A 19,772-nucleotide genomic window follows, 5' to 3' on the forward strand; every position below is an offset into this window, starting at 1 on the left:
AGAGCAGCAGTTTTGAGACTGCTGCTTTAAGGCCTTGAAGCAGTCAGGCAGGCCTCCAGGCCCTGCCTGCTCTGACACAGCGGGATTTCTCTTTTCCCTTTTAGTTTCTTGAAGTAAGGAGCCTTCCAGACAGTTGTAACATCAAGTGTCCATGTTGGTGGGAAGGGGGCGAGATTGGGCTCTGTATCATTGATAGTGCTACCGGACCCCCCAAAAAGCTGAGAGCTTGGAAAGCATCTGCACAGTTGGTCGCTTCCCCGAACTATCTGTGCTTCATGAGCCTCCAGCTCATGAATCTTGGAAGGAAAGACCTTCTCTTGAGATCTGTGGTGCATGCAGTCCCAGCTAGAATACCACAAGAAAAGCGTCTCTTGGGGACATCCCAGCTATAACCAGGAAATGCAGAGTGATGCGAGAGCGAGAAAAAATCCAGATGTGGCCACTCTCTGCTTTATTTTTCTCTGGGAAACCAAGTTCTCCTCTGTGGAGTATAATTTCGTCAAGCATCATTCTCAAGCATATCTAACCTTTGCATTTGCCAGCTATAATTAAGTCAGACCCACATATCAAAGCTGTGTGTGTGTGTGTCTGTGTGTCTGCACGCCTGTGTGTATGAATACAGCTTCCAACAGATCACTTTCAGTTATTTTTCTGCTAACAGACTGAACGGAGATGCTCACTCCCACATACAGACAGCTGCCTTGGGAGAAGCGTTGGCTTTTCTCCTGTTGGGCCAGCATTGCGTTTTCTAATTACTTTAACAAGAAGTTCTTCAACATTTGAGTTTTTCAAAGTGAAGCAATTTCTCCATCACCAAGCCTTTGTTCTCTTGCACAGTTCAGGAGTTTTCTTTGCAGTGTTACCTTGCTTGCAGTCCCAGGCCAGCCTGTGAAACATGTGGTGTAGTTTAATACTGAGGAAAGTACCTCTTTCCTTTCAAAAGAGTCCAGTTGGTGTGAGTGACAGCTACCCAGGGGGTCAGAGATGTTTGCTGGATTTTGGAGTGTTTGGTGGTGGACTCAGGCTTTGGACAGGTGTTTGCAGGGAAGGAAAACATCCTGAATTTGCCAGGTAAGTGCAAGCCTGAAGATGAGTTTGGGAAGTATGTTACGACCTCAGGTGACGGTGCTTGCTCTGCTGTGCAAGCTCTGCTTTTCTTGGCCATTGGTCTTTGAGATGACTGTGATGTCTAGGCTCTTATGGTGTCGGGGAGGAGGAGCTCATGAGGAGCCAAATCTTCATTAAACCTCGAAAAATCATTACTCTCACCCATATATTTGTTATTTTTTATGTTAAGTAGGGGTAGATACCCTCAGATTTCTGGCAGCTCATACTTACAATTGAAGTTAATAACAGGAACAACAAAGCGGGACTGCTGGCCAGAACTCCCTCACCCCTAACACACTTGTTTTGAGTGCATCCAGTTGGCTCCAAACCAAAAGTGCTAGTCCCCAGCAGAAACTTTCCAACATTTATTCACCACATTCAGAGTCGACAATTGCCTCCAATTCTCTAGTTGCCAATGCACTAATGAACATCTGCCAGTGTTTCTTGCAAGTTCAAGGACTAGGGCAGGGAGTAGGGACTGAGTTTGTGTGTCTGAATAAGGTGAAAAATGGATTTTACACTGTGGCAGAGCTTTAGTCTTGAGTCCCCCAAGTTTCTCAGATAATGGTTTCCAAAGTCCAGCCCCTTTGGTTTAGGGTTTCTTTTGGTAAATGGGGCTTTGAATAAAGAAGTAAATGTATCTTGAGCTAACATGAGAATAAGAGATGGGGACAACTTTTTATTTTTAAATTAAACCACTATAAGTAGGTAGTCTTTGCTATTGCTAGTCCTGGAAAACCTGAAAGCTTCTGGCTGCCATGCAAGATCTTGCTTTGCTACTTCTTGCTGGTGGAAATGTAAAAATTGCCCAGCAATGAATATGCAGTCAAAGCAGCCATTAAGTCCCATGGTGAAGGTCTCTGAAGGACAGCTAATTACTTCTCTAAAAACTGGGAATATTGCTCTGGAGAAGTATCCTGTACAGCTGTAATTGCTATAGAGCTTCTGCCATATCATGTTAGCCCTATCACTGTTGTATTGCTGGATGTTGGTGCAAAATTCAGCTTTGCCTTAACCCCTTGGATTAACAGCAGGTACGAATTGGGGTGGCATTTAACTCAGTATCCTAAAAAGTCGTGTGTGTGCGTTTAATGATTTCTGTCCATTTTCCTTTATATCAGCCTTTTAACTCCCTCATTCTGTGCCTTGTTACTTATTACCATCCAGCCTGTTTTTTCCCAGTGTGAAGCTGGGATGTAGAAATGTCTGGAAATAAGGAAACAAGCTTAAAGGACTATGTGATACCTGGTGGGTATTGCTCAGCTGTGCAAGGAAACCTAACAGCTCTGAAAAATAAGAAAGAGCCACATGAAAGTTGATGTATTTAACCACTGGGGTATCTCCTTTAGGAGGTCATTGTCAGCATTTTTCTTCCAGGTCGGTGGTTGGTTACAGGTGCCTGTGCACTGCAGGGCGGTGGTGTCAGTACAAACTGCTGTGCAGCACACAAATCATTTCTGATGAAAATTAAATACCCGAAAAAGAAATTCCACTACCAATGGTGTGAGCAAATCATTCACAAATGACTAATAAATAGCACTGCAGTCTCTCCTTAAGCTATGATTTATCTGTCTGGAGACTTATTAAAGAAATGTTCCTGCTGTTTGCACAATTTTTATCATGGTGCTGCCTTTTGACACGCTCAAGTGTCAGAAATCTCTTTCCCCTCTCTGGCAGTCCCAGCAAAAATTGCACACATGGCCCCTCCACTGTGCAATGCCTATGAGCAAGCATACCTGTTCCCTGACATCCTGGCTCTGCTCTCCCTGGCCTTACACTGTTGCTATTTGCTGCAGCGAGATGTCCTGGTTGTGGTGTGTGACAGTGAATGAGGTCTATATGTTCTGCCTCTTCCTGCTTTTCCCTTTCCCAGGGTTATTGCATTGCTGCTGGGGGAGCAGCTTATGCAAGCATTCCCTCTTTTTTTCCCCAGGCAAAAACCACTCAAGTCTGTTCAGACAAGTAACATACGGAGTGAGAGCGGGTCAGGCTGTGTGGGGCAGAACTGTGAGAGCAGTAGATTCTGCTGGAGAGGTCAAAGCAGGAGCTGGGGACCACAGCGCATTTCACGTGGTGTTGAAATGTGACCCCCTCTGTGTTTAGTGATCAAGTCCTACAGTTTCAGAGGACCAGGCTGATGTCCCTGCTACCACATTACCTCTTCCCACATATCCTTCTGCTCCCCATCACCCTTCAAGCAGTCTACAGCCTATTGCCCGCTGCAATCCCAAGCATCACACCCCACACACCTAGAGGCTTTACTTGGATTTTCACTCTGTTCTTCTCTCTGCGCACATCTGGGTAAGAGAGATATCTTTGCTCTTACCAAGCAAGGAGGTGGTTTTAATTTTCCTTATGACAAGTCAGCTGGTATAAATAAAATAGGCAAAAGTAAGATGATTACTGGTACAAAAGGAAACAAATTATTTTAGAAATTAAAAGTATACAGGCTTCCCTGCTCTACTCCTGGGAACTGCAGGGTAGCTTGCCCTATCCCTCACGTTGCCTGGAGCAGCAGAGTTGCAGGCTGACTGTTTTGGTACCCAAAGAAAACAAGCCAGGCATTTTCTCTGAAAATACCGCATGTTTTCTTGCCACTTCTCACTTGTTTTGCATCCTGGTGGCCTATAAGCAGGACAGGGAAATGCAGCCATGATGGCATCAGCCAGCCGAGGACCGTTCCTACCCCAGAGGAAGGGGAGGAATGGGGAATCCAAGGATAGGAGGGGGGTCTCCAGCTGGCATTGCCCTGTGGCAGTGCCAGACCCTGGGATTGGCCACTCTCTAGCCCCAGCCTCCGCCTGGGTTGCTGCCTTTGTTTTTGCAATGCTCTGTGTGTTTATGCCTAGCTAGTGCTGCCCCCTAGTCCATCAAGGGCTTTCTCTGCACTCTTCAGTGCACTCAGAAATACTGAGCTAAAGCCAGATAGAGGAAAATCTCAAATACGGGACTTTAAAAATACATCTCTGTTTCCTTTGCTTTTTCTTTTTTTTTTTAGCTGCACAAGTGCACTTTGCATCGCTGGCTCACAAGTTCTAGCACGTTTGGGGCCAGCAATATTTTGAGGATGCTGGTGTCCTGCTGACATTATCAGATGGTGGGATGGTGGGACTGTGTATTTTTGATATGTGGGACATGACAGAAGCAGCTATAGCTCTTCTGACTCAGCCTTCTAGCACTTCTGCCATCAAAGTGCAGACACAGGCAATGCTGGATGATCAGGAGTTTGTGTTGGATCTTCTTTTCTCACTGCTGTCTGGGGAAAAAAGTATTTAGCTGCCAATAAGGTTGATTTTAACTCTGACAACAGTTCTCCCTGGAGAATATATAGCATTCTGTGATGTGTAAAATTGGGATATGATGTAATTTAGAGGTTTCTGCTCTCTATGAGATTCACATCCTATGCACATATCCTTTGAATATACAGCAAAGTATTTTCCTAAATACTCAATGTTCAGAGTAGAAAATGGGAGGGAGAGAAAGGGTCTTGGGTGGGTAGCAGCTTTTATTGCCCTTTGCAGTAGTAGGACAGGGGATATTTGCACTTACGTATCTGTCTTCCCAGATCCATTGGTCCTAAGTGTCTCCAACCTTTAGCTCCCTCACAGCTGAAAGAGCATGTCTGACTGCCCATCGCCCGCCTCTCTCTGACGGACCATGGCTGAAGGACTGTCCCAGGAACCAGCCACTTCTGTTGTCTCCACACCTGATGATCCCAGGTCTGCACATGGGAGTCACACTGCAGGTTGGTCTGTTGCATTTCTGACTGTAGGCAGGTCTGCGGAGGCTGAACTTTTGTAATAGCAACGCTGGGAACAGCAGAAATAAGGTCTATTTCATAAAGGAACTGATGCAGGTGATGCTCTTCAATAAGCCAGCCAACTCTAGATCAACTGCATTTACTTGATTTATATTATTTCAAAATCATGATTCTTTCTGTCAGGACCTTCAGGAGTACCGTCACCCTTCTAGCACCAGCTGGGCAGGACTAGGGCTGTTAGAAACCAGCATCTGGGCTGTGATCAGAGATGCTGCTGCCCAGCTGTAGTCATCAGTTCCCAGTCCCTGTGGGGTCCTGTAGCACTGCACACATGCTCATATGCAGACAAATACACATGACTGAGAAAGTTTGAAAATTTCCTGCTTAATGTCTGCTGTCAGAAAACACTGCTCTGCTAAAATTGAACTATCCCATGGGAGTGTGTCAATTCGGACAAACAAGTTTTGGGGAAAAAAAATCAGAGTAACTCATTTCAATAAACTCACAGCAGTCAGCAGTCAGCTGTCAGAATGGGACATTTCAAGTTTTCAGTCTGAAATGACTTCTCTTTGGCACCTCTGTGCACTACTGTATACCATAGTATGAATTCTGACATGAAATAATGAAAAATGAATTATGAAATGGAATAATATTACACAAATCTGGACTGGAATAGAAACATGGACTACTCAAAATACGAAATATACAGTAACTATAAACATAATGTAATGGAAAACATATAAAAGAAATAATCAAAAAACGTGAACAGATGTTTCAATTGACCTGAAGGGAAGTGTTTCTAGAATATTGTTTTGTAAGGATTGTTGATGAGCCCTACTTTAACCTTTCCTATTCAGTTTTTAGTCTTACATCAGAAATCTTAGATGAGGGGAAACACAGGGCAATAGGTACATGAACATTTTTATAAACATATGCAGATATAACTGCACACTGTTTTATTTTGTTTGTCTGTCATAGAAAGGAAAACCATCTTCAGTTTTTTAAAGTGGAACAAAAAATTTACTTACAAAGCAATCAATTGACCTAGTTATTTATGTGAGTTTTGGTCATATCATGGATGCTAAGGTTAGCTGTAGAGCAGGGCAGGCAGCACAAGCTCTCCTAGACCAGCACATTTTTCAGTGGGCTGTGGTTGAGTCCTGAATCTGGAGTAAATCACTCTGCTACCTGGAAAAGCTGCGAAAGCCCCACTATTAGCTGTGTTTTCTTGATGTGTCTCCCCATGCTACCTGTGGGCACTCACACACACTGGGATCATTGGCAAATGCTTCAAGTGCCTTTTTTTTTCCCCTCATGTCACAGCTGGGGCAAAGGCAGAAACTCTAGTGGTAGCCCTTACTCAGCAAACCTCACAGACACAGCTAAGGCATATTACGGATTCTCTAGAGGCCACACTGTAGTTGAATGTCCTTCTCTGCAAAAGTAAGGACCAAGGTGAAGAGACCTCTTTCCTCCATGGCTATATGGAGGGTGTCTCCTGCCCACATCTGGGCCAGTGGCTGGTCTGGCTGCACAAGGGATGTGGATATTTGATCCAGTGGTCTGACACACACTTTTTTCTCCCCAACTCCGGGCTGCATTGTGCTCTCTCCAGTGCGGGATGCTGCCATTTACCCAGGTAGGTGGGAAGGTTAATCTCTCTATTTTTCTGCTTCCAGGGGGCTTTGGTGATCACAGTCCTTGTGGATGTTGGTAAATACGACTTGTGCTGCAGGCATGAGCAGCAAACTCAGTACCAGCGTCCCTGAGTATGGGAGCTCAGGTATCGTGTACATGGAGGAGGTAAGTGCAGCTCCTGCTGTTTTGCCACATTTCTGCAAGGCTCAGGAGACATGAGGTGCTTCTTTGTGGGGCTGAGAAGAGGAAATATTACTTTACTGTAAACAAATGAATGTAAGAGTGGCCAAACCTGCATCCAGCAGTGACTCCCCTCCATTCCCACAGGTCAAGGGCAGGGTGTCTATTTGAAGGTGGATGTTTCCTAATGCGCAGTCATTGGTAACCTAAAGTAGGTTTATGACAGAGCCAAGACCAGGCATTAATGCAATAGACTGGTAATTCAATCACTTTATAGAAGTTGATCTGTCCTTTTTATTACAATTATTGTCAGCCCGGGTGTTTCGTTCCATCACTGAAAATAAACATCATTTATCATACTTGTAAAGATTAGCCCCTGACAGCTCCAGCTCTGCTTTGCATAAATGTGTATTAATGTTGGCTCTGTCTGAAGTGGAGGGAGAAGTCTGTATTTCACAAGAATGATTAGACAGTGTCACCACTGCTTTAAGTAATGTCTTATCCCGACGGATAATCAAACTGGGGGAAAAAAAAACCTCAACAAAAAAGCGCAATTTATCGCATATGCATTTTTTTTCTTTGTTAGGCTCAGAAATAGCAAGAGATTTGCTGCTGCAATTTTGAGGTTCATGATATCGGGGCTCAGGCCTGGTAATGCTTCTCTGGGTTTCAGGAGGCATGTGGTGTCACAGCTTATCGGCACTTATGGACTTCCACCTCTCTGCAAGGCTGCCAGAGTCTCTTCCCTTTTGAAGACCCAGCAGTCTACAACTTTGCCAGACTCTTAATGGTCCCTGCCTCGGGCTGAATTTGATTTGGAAAGTTTCAGCTAAAACCATGATGTCATTTCTGAGAGTGAGATTAAGGGAAAATATCATGCTCAGGCTAAAATATTCTTACAGACATTTTCCAGAGAAACTCTAGGGCTCCTGGACGTCCGAGAAAGACCTCAACAGTTGGCACATGCCTACTTCTCAGGTCAGGGCTGTGCTTTTGCTGCTCCCATCAAAGTGCACCCACATTAATTACTGGGGTGGGGCAGGAAATCTGTTTGTCAGTGAGTACATTAGAGATGTCAAAGCTCAGCAGCCAAATTCTGCATCTCCATGAGCTCGGTGAGTGCTCCAACCCCCACACAAATGTGCATGTACCACCTCCCCAGCCAGCTCAAGCCTGCATCCCTGAGCTGCAGGAGTAATAGGGCTTTTGTTGGGAATTCTGCTGGTGGCAGTGTGTCTGTGGTCTCAGCTGACAGCAGGGACTCCATTCTGGGAACACTGTATATCCAGAGGCACCATGGTCAACATCTGCCTGGCATTCAGAAGGATCAAGAATAACTGAAGACATGAGCTAAGTCTTGCTCTTTGCCAGTTGAGCCAGGGAGATGCAAGAATACTCCCTTGCTTGCTGAACTGTGCATTCACTGAGAGAGAAATGCACATGGCCACTGATGTCCATCACACACCGACTGTAAGTCAGATAACTGCTGAGATGCAGCAAAACAAGAGCTGAAGAAAAGTCCATCTCATCAGTTTTAGGTTTGGTGTTAGGTCTAGTTTCATCCATTTTAGAAACTGAGGAAATGAAACCAAACCCCATGTGTGATTTCAAGTGTCATTTTTGGTGAGCTTGAGAAGTTTGAGAATTGCACTGAAAATGCTTGTGATTTCTGGACATTACATCTGGGTTTTGTGAAAGCCCCAGGTTATGGAGTTGGGCTGCTTGTGCAAGAGTATCTGCTGTCGTTGCTGGTCTTAAAACGTTATTTCTAGTGCTTATGACTTCAGGGGAAAAAAATAAACCACCCAACAACATGGAGGCAGGGATCCTCAAAAGAAAATGTCATATAAAACATTTGATTTATAATCTTATAATTTCTAAGTCAGCCACCTTATTTCAGAAGGCTTGTGATTGAGATCAGTGTTAATTGAAGATGGCGCCTTAAAATTAGCCCACTGTGGAGGTATCTCATTGAATCAGATCCTAAAGGAGCAATAATACATCAAATATCATACATGAAAATAAATAGACCTCTTCCCTGCATAACTAACAGCTACTTCTGCTATTAAAATTAAAGCGTTAAAAACACCTGAACTATACTGAGTGCTTATACTGCAATTTTCTCCTTTTATTTGAATGTCAGCCCCAGTTTATTCCCTTTCAGGTATAGTTACCACCAGTTTTCACCTCCTCTGCTCTGATGTGGTGCCAGAGGTGGTGCACACACAAAACACTATGGCACAGCCTGCCCTTTGCCAAAGAGCCTGAAGCTTGACTCCAGAATAAAACTGAAAAAAAACCAAAACTATAACCTGAAAAAAAAACAAAAAGCCAAGTTTCTGCCTCACAGTAACCTGGGTGAAGGATCCAGCTGTCGTCAGTGAAGGGAAGGAATGGGTGAGGATGGCATTGGGACCATTAGCCATTGTAGCACTGCTGATTTTAGCCAGTGGTATTAGTGACTGGCACTTTTTGAAGTGCTAAAAGCTTTGGACACAGATTACCATGTGCATATTTCAATTTCCCTTAAATCCAGGGAGATTTCCTCTTAAAGCACGCTCTCTCTCTTTTTCTTTTTTTTTTTCTTTCCTTTTTTTATTCGGCTAGATTGTGCTTGATGGGGACCGTTAACTGAATGCAGCATATTATATATTACATCGATAAATCACCAACAGCCGAAGCATTCAATATCATGCAGAGCAGTAATCAAGGGAAGTCTTAATCACACTTTAAATGGTTTGGATTTATGTTCTGCTTTCTACAGGCTCCTGTCACTGCTGGAAAGGCACAGAGTCATGGCTCTGTGGTGGACTGCCAGGACCTGGTCTAGTGTGGTGCCAGGGGCTGGGAGCACACCCAGGGCATAGGGTTTGTGCCAGGGGTGCACTGCTTGGGCCAACAAGGGTGAACAGCCGCGGGGTTATTCCTGGAGTTATTTGTACCTATTCAAAGTCCTCTTTATGTTGCCTGTGGATTTTGGGGTAAAAAGGTTTCACTCTGGCAATGTAAACAGCTGCTTTTACTGCATCAAGGTTGCACAGATGTGTGGCAAGTCCTGGCTTTTTTCCGACATGAAAAAAGTATTTTAACATAGATTATACATAGTATATATTTTTTATAAGACATTTTCAAGTAAGATCAAACCCAGTTACTGTAATCTTTGGATTTTGCTGCTCCAGCCTTTTGAATTTGGTCCAGGAGATTAGAAACGCCTCCTGGATTTTTGTCAGGGAGTGGGAGAAGCAAAGAGGGAGGGCTGCCTTAAAAAATCCCAAACAAACCACAAAAACACTAAATACAATTTTTAAACAAATTGATTTATGATTGATGACCCACCAGGACTTTCCATGAAAGTAAAACTTTCCAGCTGGGGGCCATAGGCACGAGATGCGCGTGGGTCAGCCCACCGGCAGCCGCTGCAGAGGATGGGAACCTTCCTCCCCAGCACCATCGTGCACTTGACCTTCACCTTCAGCCTTGCAATGATATGCAGATGTGCATGATGTCATCTCTCCTGGCCACAGGGAGAAAAAGAGGAGAAATCATAGCAGAAAACAATAGCCCTTTTGGGGGGAAGTTAACTGGTTTGGTTAACTCCACACCCTGGAGCATGAGTGCAGCCACCAGGCATTGCCACTAGCTGGGGACTCTTGTTGGTGGGTGGGAGGTTAAAGAGCCTGTTAACCACATCTGGCTGGGAGAGCCCTGGGCTGTGGCTGGCTTTTCCAGCTCAGAAATACTTCAAGGGCCCTTTCAGCTAGAGAGAAGCATCTCCAACCCCCCTGCCCCATATTACAAGTAGTTACACTGCCTGTGCCATAAATCACTGCTCTTGCAGTGAAAATTTGAACAAGACCCAAGAGGAGCTGAGACGCAGCAGCTGAGACAGTTAAACAATAGTCCTACACACAGGAAATGCTCACATAATGGTGGATATAAGTTCCAAGGAGCTTTAGTATCTGACTGCTGAGTTCATCCCCTCCACCTCTCATTTTGTTTTTCATTCAATTCCATGTTGTTCATGTCTCTTAATAGGGCATCTTTCATTATCATTATCCCTAATAGTGGTTTATTGTATTAGTTACAGTTAATTTAAATGTTACCGAAGCATTGAAAACAGATTGCAGATGTTTTGAAACAGATGTTATTTTAATGTTAAAACAAAACCATGAATATTTATGGATCATTATTGCCTGGGTTGAATTAGGCTCTTTAAATAGTAATGTATGGGCTTAACGTCTTTTGAAGGAAATGCTCCAAAAAAGGTGAATGGAAAAACAGTGTCATATAGAGATGTGTAAACCCTTTCTTCTGGCAATACTGAGTTTTCCTTCATGAACAGTCAAAATTAATTACTGTTATATTACTAAACCAGGTACTGTTCTTGTTCTATAGTTGTAGTTAACATATGACAAATTTTTTTTAGAAACACCTTTCCAGCTCTCTATTCCATAGAGAAGGGGCCCACCAGCTCTGTGCAAGCAGACCTAAAGCCCTAGGAATATTGTGAGGTGGAGTCATCTGTATTAAAGCAAAATAAGGTGCAGATGACGCAAGCGCACAACTCACTTGGTGTCAGTCTTTCCTACAGAAGCACAAAGAGAGTTTGTTAATGCCACATGTGGGCTGTCTCTGAGTCATATTTCTTTCTTTATGGAGATGAAGTTAGTCTTTAAAGCATCAGCTCAAAATGGCCTTTCATTCATTACAAAGTTATTTAGTTACGGGTAGGTAACTCTAAATGACATTTCTACATCTTGCACTTTATTAGTTGATCCTAGCTGCTAAATGACATGGAGAGCTCAGCAGACTATGGCAGGGGAGTTCAGTGTGTTTTGGCCAATTTTGGATGGGATCCAACCTTCTGGAGTTGAAATTTGGCCTCTGAGATGATGAGCTTCTGCACCTTCCTCTGGGAGAGCTTGGGGGCAGGGAGCGGGAAGAGAAAAGAAAAAAGAAAATACAAAAATAAGGTGAAAAATATAAGAAGTCTAAACACAGGGACAATTCCCTGCTTTGCAAAGAGACAAGCAAGCGCTTCTGATGCTTCTGACAAGTTGTGTCCTGTTTAGGAGAAGAACAGCCTGACAGCTTGTCAGCACTGACTCGGGGGGTGATGCCGGGGTGGGAAGCAACAGGACATGTAGCCACCACCCATCTTACTGCACTTTGCTTGTGTCTGCTGGGATGATGTGATCTAACCTGCAACATTGAGCATTTTTCTTTCTCCCCCTGCTCCAAATTACTGCTTTGGAGGAAAGCCTGAGTCCTCCTGAAGCTGGCAGAACTCCTTGTCTACAGGCACAAAATCCCAGAGCAGATGGCCACACGTTTTGGCTAACCGCAGTGGCAGTTGTTGAGCATTAGGGTTGTAATCTCATCCAGGAACATCTGAACAGCCTCCTTTGCTTCTCCCTCAGCCAAGGGGAGTGAGCATCACCCACACTTCTTGGGCCGACGTTAATCATAAGCATCATCACTTTGCTGCCACAGTTTTTTGCCCCAAGGCCTCATAATCTGCATTGTCAGGAAAGGACAGCAGTTAATATACAAGACTTTTCAGCTTCCACAGTGTGATCTAGGTATAGAGATCACATCACATTTTGCTACTGACCTGAGTGGTGGCATATAGCAGCCATGACTGCTGGGTTATCTTGGTGGCTGAGGGACGGCCACCATCCCTGAAGGGCTTGGTTGTGTTGAGGTCCATGGAGCTCCACCAATTGACTGCATTGAGGCACCTGGCTACAGAGAACTTGTAGGCTTACAGAAATGTAAGATTGTTTTTCTTTATTTCCAGAAACTGTCCAAGGAAGTTTTCTGTTGCAGTCAAATCTCTTGATTTTAAAAGCTCTTCTGAGAAACACGTTCAAGTGAAGAGGTGCTACTTCAACAGCTTGAACTTGCACTTTCACTGCTTTCATGTCCTGAGGATCATGGAAAATCTGGTACAGTACATTACATTCAGTAGGCTGCCAGAAAGGGAGTTCATTTAGTTTGATGACAGATTAATACCGATTCACAAATTAATTTTGTCTCTTTGTATATCAAGGGTGTCCGCAACTTATTTAATTTGTAATAAATATAATTATAGAAATGAATGAGCTATCAAGATTTTTAAAGTATGATCCATCAGTGTTGGCATGACTTGTAATCCTGGTCATTATAAATAAAATGGGTCTTTTGCAATATGGAATACAATTTTCCCTGTAGTTTGTCTCATTATTTTCTGACATGTGGGTTAATATTTAATTACAATGCCTTAATTTTCAAATCAGGCTCAATTTGTAAATAAGAGGTTAATAAATAACCTTTCCAGCTGGAGGCCTTATTGTGACTTCATTAAAATAAACTTTTAATTGAGATATTTGCCTCTTAGTTGAAGCCTTGATGGTACCAGCATTGTCTCATCCTGTACCTTTCAAAACAAAAAAGACACTTGCATGGCTGCCAGAAAACCCAATCCAAAGAGTCACTGTGCTTCCAGTATATTCATATGGTCTTTTAGATGTCCCAGATAACTGGGTTATACCCTGACTTGCTCCACCTCCAGCTTCCTGACACACACGGAGCGCATACAGAGCTGTTCTTCGTTGTATGTGACCTTGAGCACACTATGAAGGCTGCAGGCAGTTGGAGCCTGCTGTCGTGTACTGTGTTGTACATCTTAGTGGTCTCTCTGGAAAACTCTGAGTTCTCCATTGAAGGCACCTCCAACTGGTGTTGTCTGGGCCCTGAACATAAACTAAGCTGGTTTGTGCTTTTCCCATTGCTGCTTGACAAGCTTGGACAAAGGGCATTTCCCTTGTAGCAACATAATACACAAATTCATTAGGGAAAAAAACAACAACCCCAAGATACAGTAGAAAAACTCAAAATCTCCCAACCCACTCTTCAAGGAAGCAGACGGTTGCTCTATGAGACAGAAGTTGAACTAAGGAGCTTCTAAGAGCAAAGAGGTAATTTGAAACAGCAAATTTTCAGGCCTGAGCATTTGAGAAACTATTTTCAGAAGAGACCAACGTGTTCTTTGCTTGTTCATGTCCCTTTGCTTTGACCAGATCAGATCCACATCTTTCAACACCTTCCTGTAGCAAGCAGCCTTAGTCCCATGAATGCTGTCTCTCTGTGATTTCTTCAGCTGTAAACAGTGGTAGGCTCAAAATCTGTTGTCTTGAGCAAAAAACAAACCACCACCACCAGAAGAAACACACAGCTCAGGACTGCCATCAAGCCCTTTTCTGTATTAATTATATGGGCTAGGTTTTAAGAAATGCTCCTGGCTGACAGTGTGGTGACAAAACCCCTGGAGCAGGTCTGGTTTTGCTGACAGGGGAGAAGTTTTGTCAGATTGAAAGCGTTCAGCAGTGTGAGGAGAAGAAGGTGAAAGGCACAGGCAGTGTGAACAGCAGCTCTCTGCAGAGGACAGGTAGCTACAACATGCAGGAGGAGCTGAACCCACCATAGGCCATCAGCCACTCCAGAGGAGATAGAAAGGGATGGTCATTTGCCAAGCAAGTGGGAACCTTGAGGTAACAGTCCTCCTGGAGGAGAGTCTCGATGGTTGGACTTCTACTCCATCCTTGTACTCATCTTTCTTCTTCATAGTACTGTTAAAATATGGTCTTTCCACATTTCACCTGTTTTTCCATTCTTCACCCATCCAAAGCACTCTCATTGGATCCTCAAATGCGACAGGATGGCCATGTGGTAATATAGCTAAATGAGACAAATTATGCTGCCTCACTTGCACTATTTATGCTAGAGGAGAATCTTCTTTGATTTTCAGCCTGATACCCACTTTGGTTGAGGATTTTTTTCCCCTAATCTGATTAGGTTTTGTTTAATCTAATAGAGAGCACTGATGCATGTACACAAGACCAAGATTACAGTTCCAAGCCTCATGGTTCTATCGTAATTTTTATTCAAAGACCAGCAATGCAGCAACTTCTTTCTTTAGTAGTAGTTAAGATGTTTGATATATCTTAAAACAAAAAAACCTTCTTCTCTCCATTCATGGGGTTTATTTGCAGGAGAAAAGACCTGCTTTGCTCACCAGTTGTGCTTCAAAGTGAACCATTTCTGAGCCCTGCTGAATCTGTAGAAATATTTGTAGACCAGCACTTTTCCTGAAGTATCTTCAGCACTGAAATAAGGGCTGGGAAAGATGTTTTACCTTAGGTAATCTAATTGCAACACAGTACAATACTTTGTGTGTTAACTGGAATAATTTTAAACAACACTTAACAAAGTGGTTTTTCCTGTTGTAGGGAGAGATGATGCTAATCTAAAAGGCCCTCAGACCCTGACTTTATTTCACACCTTTATCTTTTGGGAGATCTGCTCGATCTCAGTTTCTTACAAGTGGAACAACTTTGTGGGAAGAGCAGGGGTGGAAAACAGCTTCTTGTGGGCTCCTTAGAGACTTGACTTTTCTGGTACTGATTCAGCCATGATGAAGCCAGCCCAGCTATCTGCATACTAAATTGTTTTTTTAAAAAAATACTGATAATATTTTAGCTGAAAATACTTTTGATGTCACTTTTAGAAGACTACTTGAGAAGTCATACCTCAGCCCCGTGCTCTGCTAAATTCACGGTTTAGGTTTGGAAGGTTTGTAAGCTAAACTGTTGATGTGCTACTAATATGCATTATATTTGGGGAAGGCTTTTTGAATGGCATCAGATTCTAAATTGCCCTTCTAATTTGGGCAATTACAGGCGATTTTTTGGAAGTGTTCAATGGCCACAAAGCTGGCTCTTGTCTCTGAGAAAACCCTTCTCAACTACTTTGGTGCGTTGATGCTTTCAACACCTAGACCACTGCTGATCTGTTCAAAAGGCTCCCACTTACTTCCAGTTAGTGACGGAAATGGTGGGATTTTTTTTTTTTTTTTTTTTTTTTTTCAAATTAAGTAGAAACCTTCACCTGGCTCAGACCCAGTTTCTATTCCCCGAAAACATTCTTCATTTTCACTGACAGATCTCCTGACATTGCTAAGACAAGCAATCATTTCCTGAGAGCTCCTCAAGCAAGGTGAGACCTGTTCAGTTCTTGGATGGCTGCTAACAAGGGAAACTCACTGGCCTGCAGGAAGTGATTAGGATCACCATTTGGAGCACCCTCCTCAGCCTGTGCTGGTGTTGCAGGGATGCAGCCTCTTAGACTGCAGAGCAAAACCTGTTTTCTCCTCCTTCAGATCTCTCAGATACGGTAATGCCGCCCACTTTCGGTGTGCCTGAAGTGATGTTTAATCCTCTGTGCACTTCATGTGGCACTATTGAATTTCACTTATCGTCATTATTGATGAGTGACACAGAGGTTAAATGATTCGCATAAAGACATTTAGCTAAAAAAAAAAAAAAAATTAATACATCACTTTTCAGTCAGTTGAGACACTTTGCTCAGATGCCAGTCAGATGGGTAAGTGCAACAGGCAGGTACCTTCTCAGAGGGCTGCTACGCCAGCTAGGAAGCACGGCCAATAAAGCCACCTGGAGATTACCAGGCTCTTGCTATACAATAGCTGTGCAGCCAGGGAGAAGCATGTTAGTTTCCAGCAGCTTGGCCAAGGCGCAGAGGCTGGGAGTGCCTTTGCTCCAAGGTCTGCAGCCAAGGGCAGGATGCTGGCGTTGCCAAAGGGTGGGGCAGCCCACCTACAGACTGCGGGCCTGGGGCTGCTTTGCCTTTCCAGGCTTGCTGCGAATCAGCCCCAGCAGTGCACCTCAGTCGCTGCTGCTGCCACGGCTGTTTCCATCTGGGCAGGTGGCTGAAGCTCTTCACGCACTGTACGACTGCTGTGCCACCAGTTACACTGCCTTTTCAGGTGATGGCTGCTTGAGCGACTGGTCAACTGAGTAGTGAGCAAAAGAGGTAACAGATAAAAATGGTGCTTTTTTCCCCAAAAAATCCTTTATGTGAAGCTCTTACAGAGATAAACTCTTCAAAAATAGATCTCTCATAGTCACATAAGCATCACTACTTTGTTTTGTTTTCATCAGGGCCAGTAAACCCTCATGGTCCCTGAAATTTTGCAGATGGGAGATGCACTGGGAAACACAAAGCCGTGAAGAATATCAGCCCTGCTTTGTCCGGAGTTTTGCTTCCTCCCTGCTGCTCTCTTCATTTCATCTGACCTATTTTAACCACTACCACTGCACTGTTGTACGAACCTTGGTACTTTGGCCAACATCCAGCTGTGAAATACGTGCTCTTCTTCTACATGATTCCCTCTGCAGGTGTCAGGAAAGCTGTTCCTCATGCTCCAGCATCAAAAAGTGTAACTGTCTGTCTGTCAAACCCTGGCAGAGAGGATGTTTGTATGCGCAGAGCACTCTGGAGTCTTTACCAAAGAGGAACAGAAAAGTCATAGCGACAGGGGAGAGAAAGGGTATTTGCAAAGGTTGTCTTTATAGGTAGGCTTTCTGTAGCGTGAACAGAGAGACAAAGGAAAGGGAGAGACTCTTTAGAAGATATTAGGAGCATCAGACCAAGCTTCTGCTTTAAAGCCCTTCCTTAAACATCCTTTCTTTATGGAAACTAGCCTGAGTTGTACTTTGTAAGAGTGGAGACTAGCCAGAGCAACCTAGACCAAATGTTTATGAAACCCTGTGCCCTGTTTCCTGGTGCAGGAGTTGCCTTTTGGGGGTACTGCCATGCCTGCTGCTCCTTTCTGATACAGCCCTATAAAAGGTGGTAAAGATGTGATGTCAAAATAGCCTCCAACGGACAGACATAGCAGCCAGATTTTGCTTTTCAGTAAGCCATTGATACTTAGAGAGACATCTCCAGAAAGTGCACTGGAGGTCAGCATAGCAGCTCTTTCAAAGTTGACAGCAGGAAGGCCACCATGACCCCTGCATATCTGCCCAACCTGCCATAGCAGGGAAAATGGAAATAGGAAGAGACCTTTGTAATGAACCAGTGGTGCTAGTGCAATTGGAGGAAGTTACAGTCGTCACAAGCCTTCAGCATGTGTGAAAGCATCACTTTTTTCTTTAATTTTATTTTTACAGCAAACATTTTTAATATAGCCATTTTAAGTTTTACATGAAACATAAATCAAGAAGAAATAAGTATATTGGCCACAACATAGGTTGTTTTGTAGCTTCTAAATTTCTTAAGTGTTAGGTCATTTTACTTACAAGTTAAATAGCTGTCTGCAAGAGGCCTTGGTTGGTCATAAATTGTCCTTCCAATAATATAAACCACACCATTTATTTACAACATGTATGCTCTTCCAAGTAGATCCAGCAGCTCATAAAGAACAAGAGCGCCTATGTCATCTCTACTGAGACCACTGCAATAAAAACCCATTGGAATGACTCTGTGCAATCAGATCCAGCAACAGTAGCTTTTATGGGCTCTTTCTCCCCTCCAGGAAAACCTGAGATACTAGTGCAATATTAAAGAGCTGTGATGGTTTTACCCATAGTGGGATCTTAATACTCCTATGCTCCCACTGGGTTTGGGAGTGGAGTGAGGTTAACACTCACTGAAGAGGGTCAGAATCAGCCTTGTTAGGACGGTTTGCTTTCATAAGGGATATGATTGATTAAAAAGAAGGTTAATTGAATCTTATGCAGCTGCCACAGTAGTATAAACTCCAGTCTCTGGCTTATAAACAACATTTGCTGCAGAAGGGTTATTACCTGCCAACAATTGGAGCAATAAGCCTTTTGATCCCTGTGTATTCCAGGATGGCAAAAGCAGTAAAAACGGAAGTGCTGGTACCTGACCTTGGGTAGGCTCTTAGGAAATCTTAGCTCAGTTTAAGTAATAAATATGTTAATACACTGGCAGAGGTGTGCCCTGATCAAACTCTGAAGTGAAATACCCCCTAAAAGCAGCATTTGATCTAGATTAGAAACCCACTTTAAGCATTTAAAGTAGAAAAGCAGTAGGAGCTGATCTGAGTCCCCAAAGCCTTTCGTCAACAGAAAAGCTCTGAACAATTTCCTTTTAATAATATTACTGTTTGGTTTTTTTTTTAATGTGATTTCTGTAGTTTTTGGACAGTACAGAGGGGTGTGATATTTATCCCATGGATTTGCAGACTAGCAGGATCATTAACACATTAATCAACATCTTGTTCACTGGCTCAACCTCAGACAGTGCTGAGGGTGACTAGCTTAATGCAAGAGATTCACAGCAGCATGGGATTCATCTCACCCTACTGGTGAAGGTATCTAATCTAAACTGGCTACACGGTGTTTCCGTGCAATGTCTTGCAGAGGAAAAGTCACCCCATCCTACATGTCTAAACAGGAAAGGTTAATTGTACTTAAGGATATGCCAATCTTTTGCCATGGATTATAAGAGAACCCTGATGATAGGGTAAGGATTTGTCCCAAACATACCTGATTTTACCAATCAGCTCAGCAGAGCACCTGCATGGAGGAAAATGAAGACATCCCCTTCAGTAGCTTCTGCATGAAACTGCTGGCTCCTTGGCACCAGGTGTCATGGCTGATCCAATGGCCAACTGCTTTGCTCAACAGCTGACTTCATTCCAAGCTCATTGCTCTGCCCATGAGGATCACCTCTGAATAGCTTCCCCACCCTCTCTTAAAGCTGTAGCCCTATCTACACCAACCCACTTCTATGAAACCAAGTTGAAAATCAGTCTCTTGAGACTACAAACCCTTGATCACAACCAATGTATCTGTTGCTCACTGTATCACTGCTTCCCATCACACACATAATGGACAGATTCATTTCTCCTTCCTCCAAAACCAATATTCAACTTGTCGCTGTCGTGGACTATCACAGCTCTGCTGATCTGTCCTGTTTCTGTCTCTTTTGGGGCACTGATCAAGACAGTCAACAAGCCATTTTACCATGAATCTTCTGGTTGCCAAATTTCTCCAGCCCTTGCTTTAAGCCCTTCTCCTGTGCTGTTCTTGCTGCAGTGTCATCCTCAGCCTCGGTGCCTGTTTTTCTGCATCTCTATCGCATTGTTGAGTGGAAGCTCAAGGCAAGACCATTTCACATCCATGCAGTGACTCACACACCAGCCCCATCAGCTCCTCACCAGCTGCTCCTAAGCGTCACCAGAGTCCACTGACTCTGTTGGTGTGATGACAGA

This window comes from Pezoporus occidentalis, unplaced genomic scaffold (genome assembly GCF_034315485.1).
Source record: "Pezoporus occidentalis ecotype Australia unplaced genomic scaffold, CSIRO_AGI_Poc_V1 ctg12, whole genome shotgun sequence".
Classification (NCBI taxonomy): domain Eukaryota; kingdom Metazoa; phylum Chordata; class Aves; order Psittaciformes; family Psittacidae; genus Pezoporus; species Pezoporus occidentalis.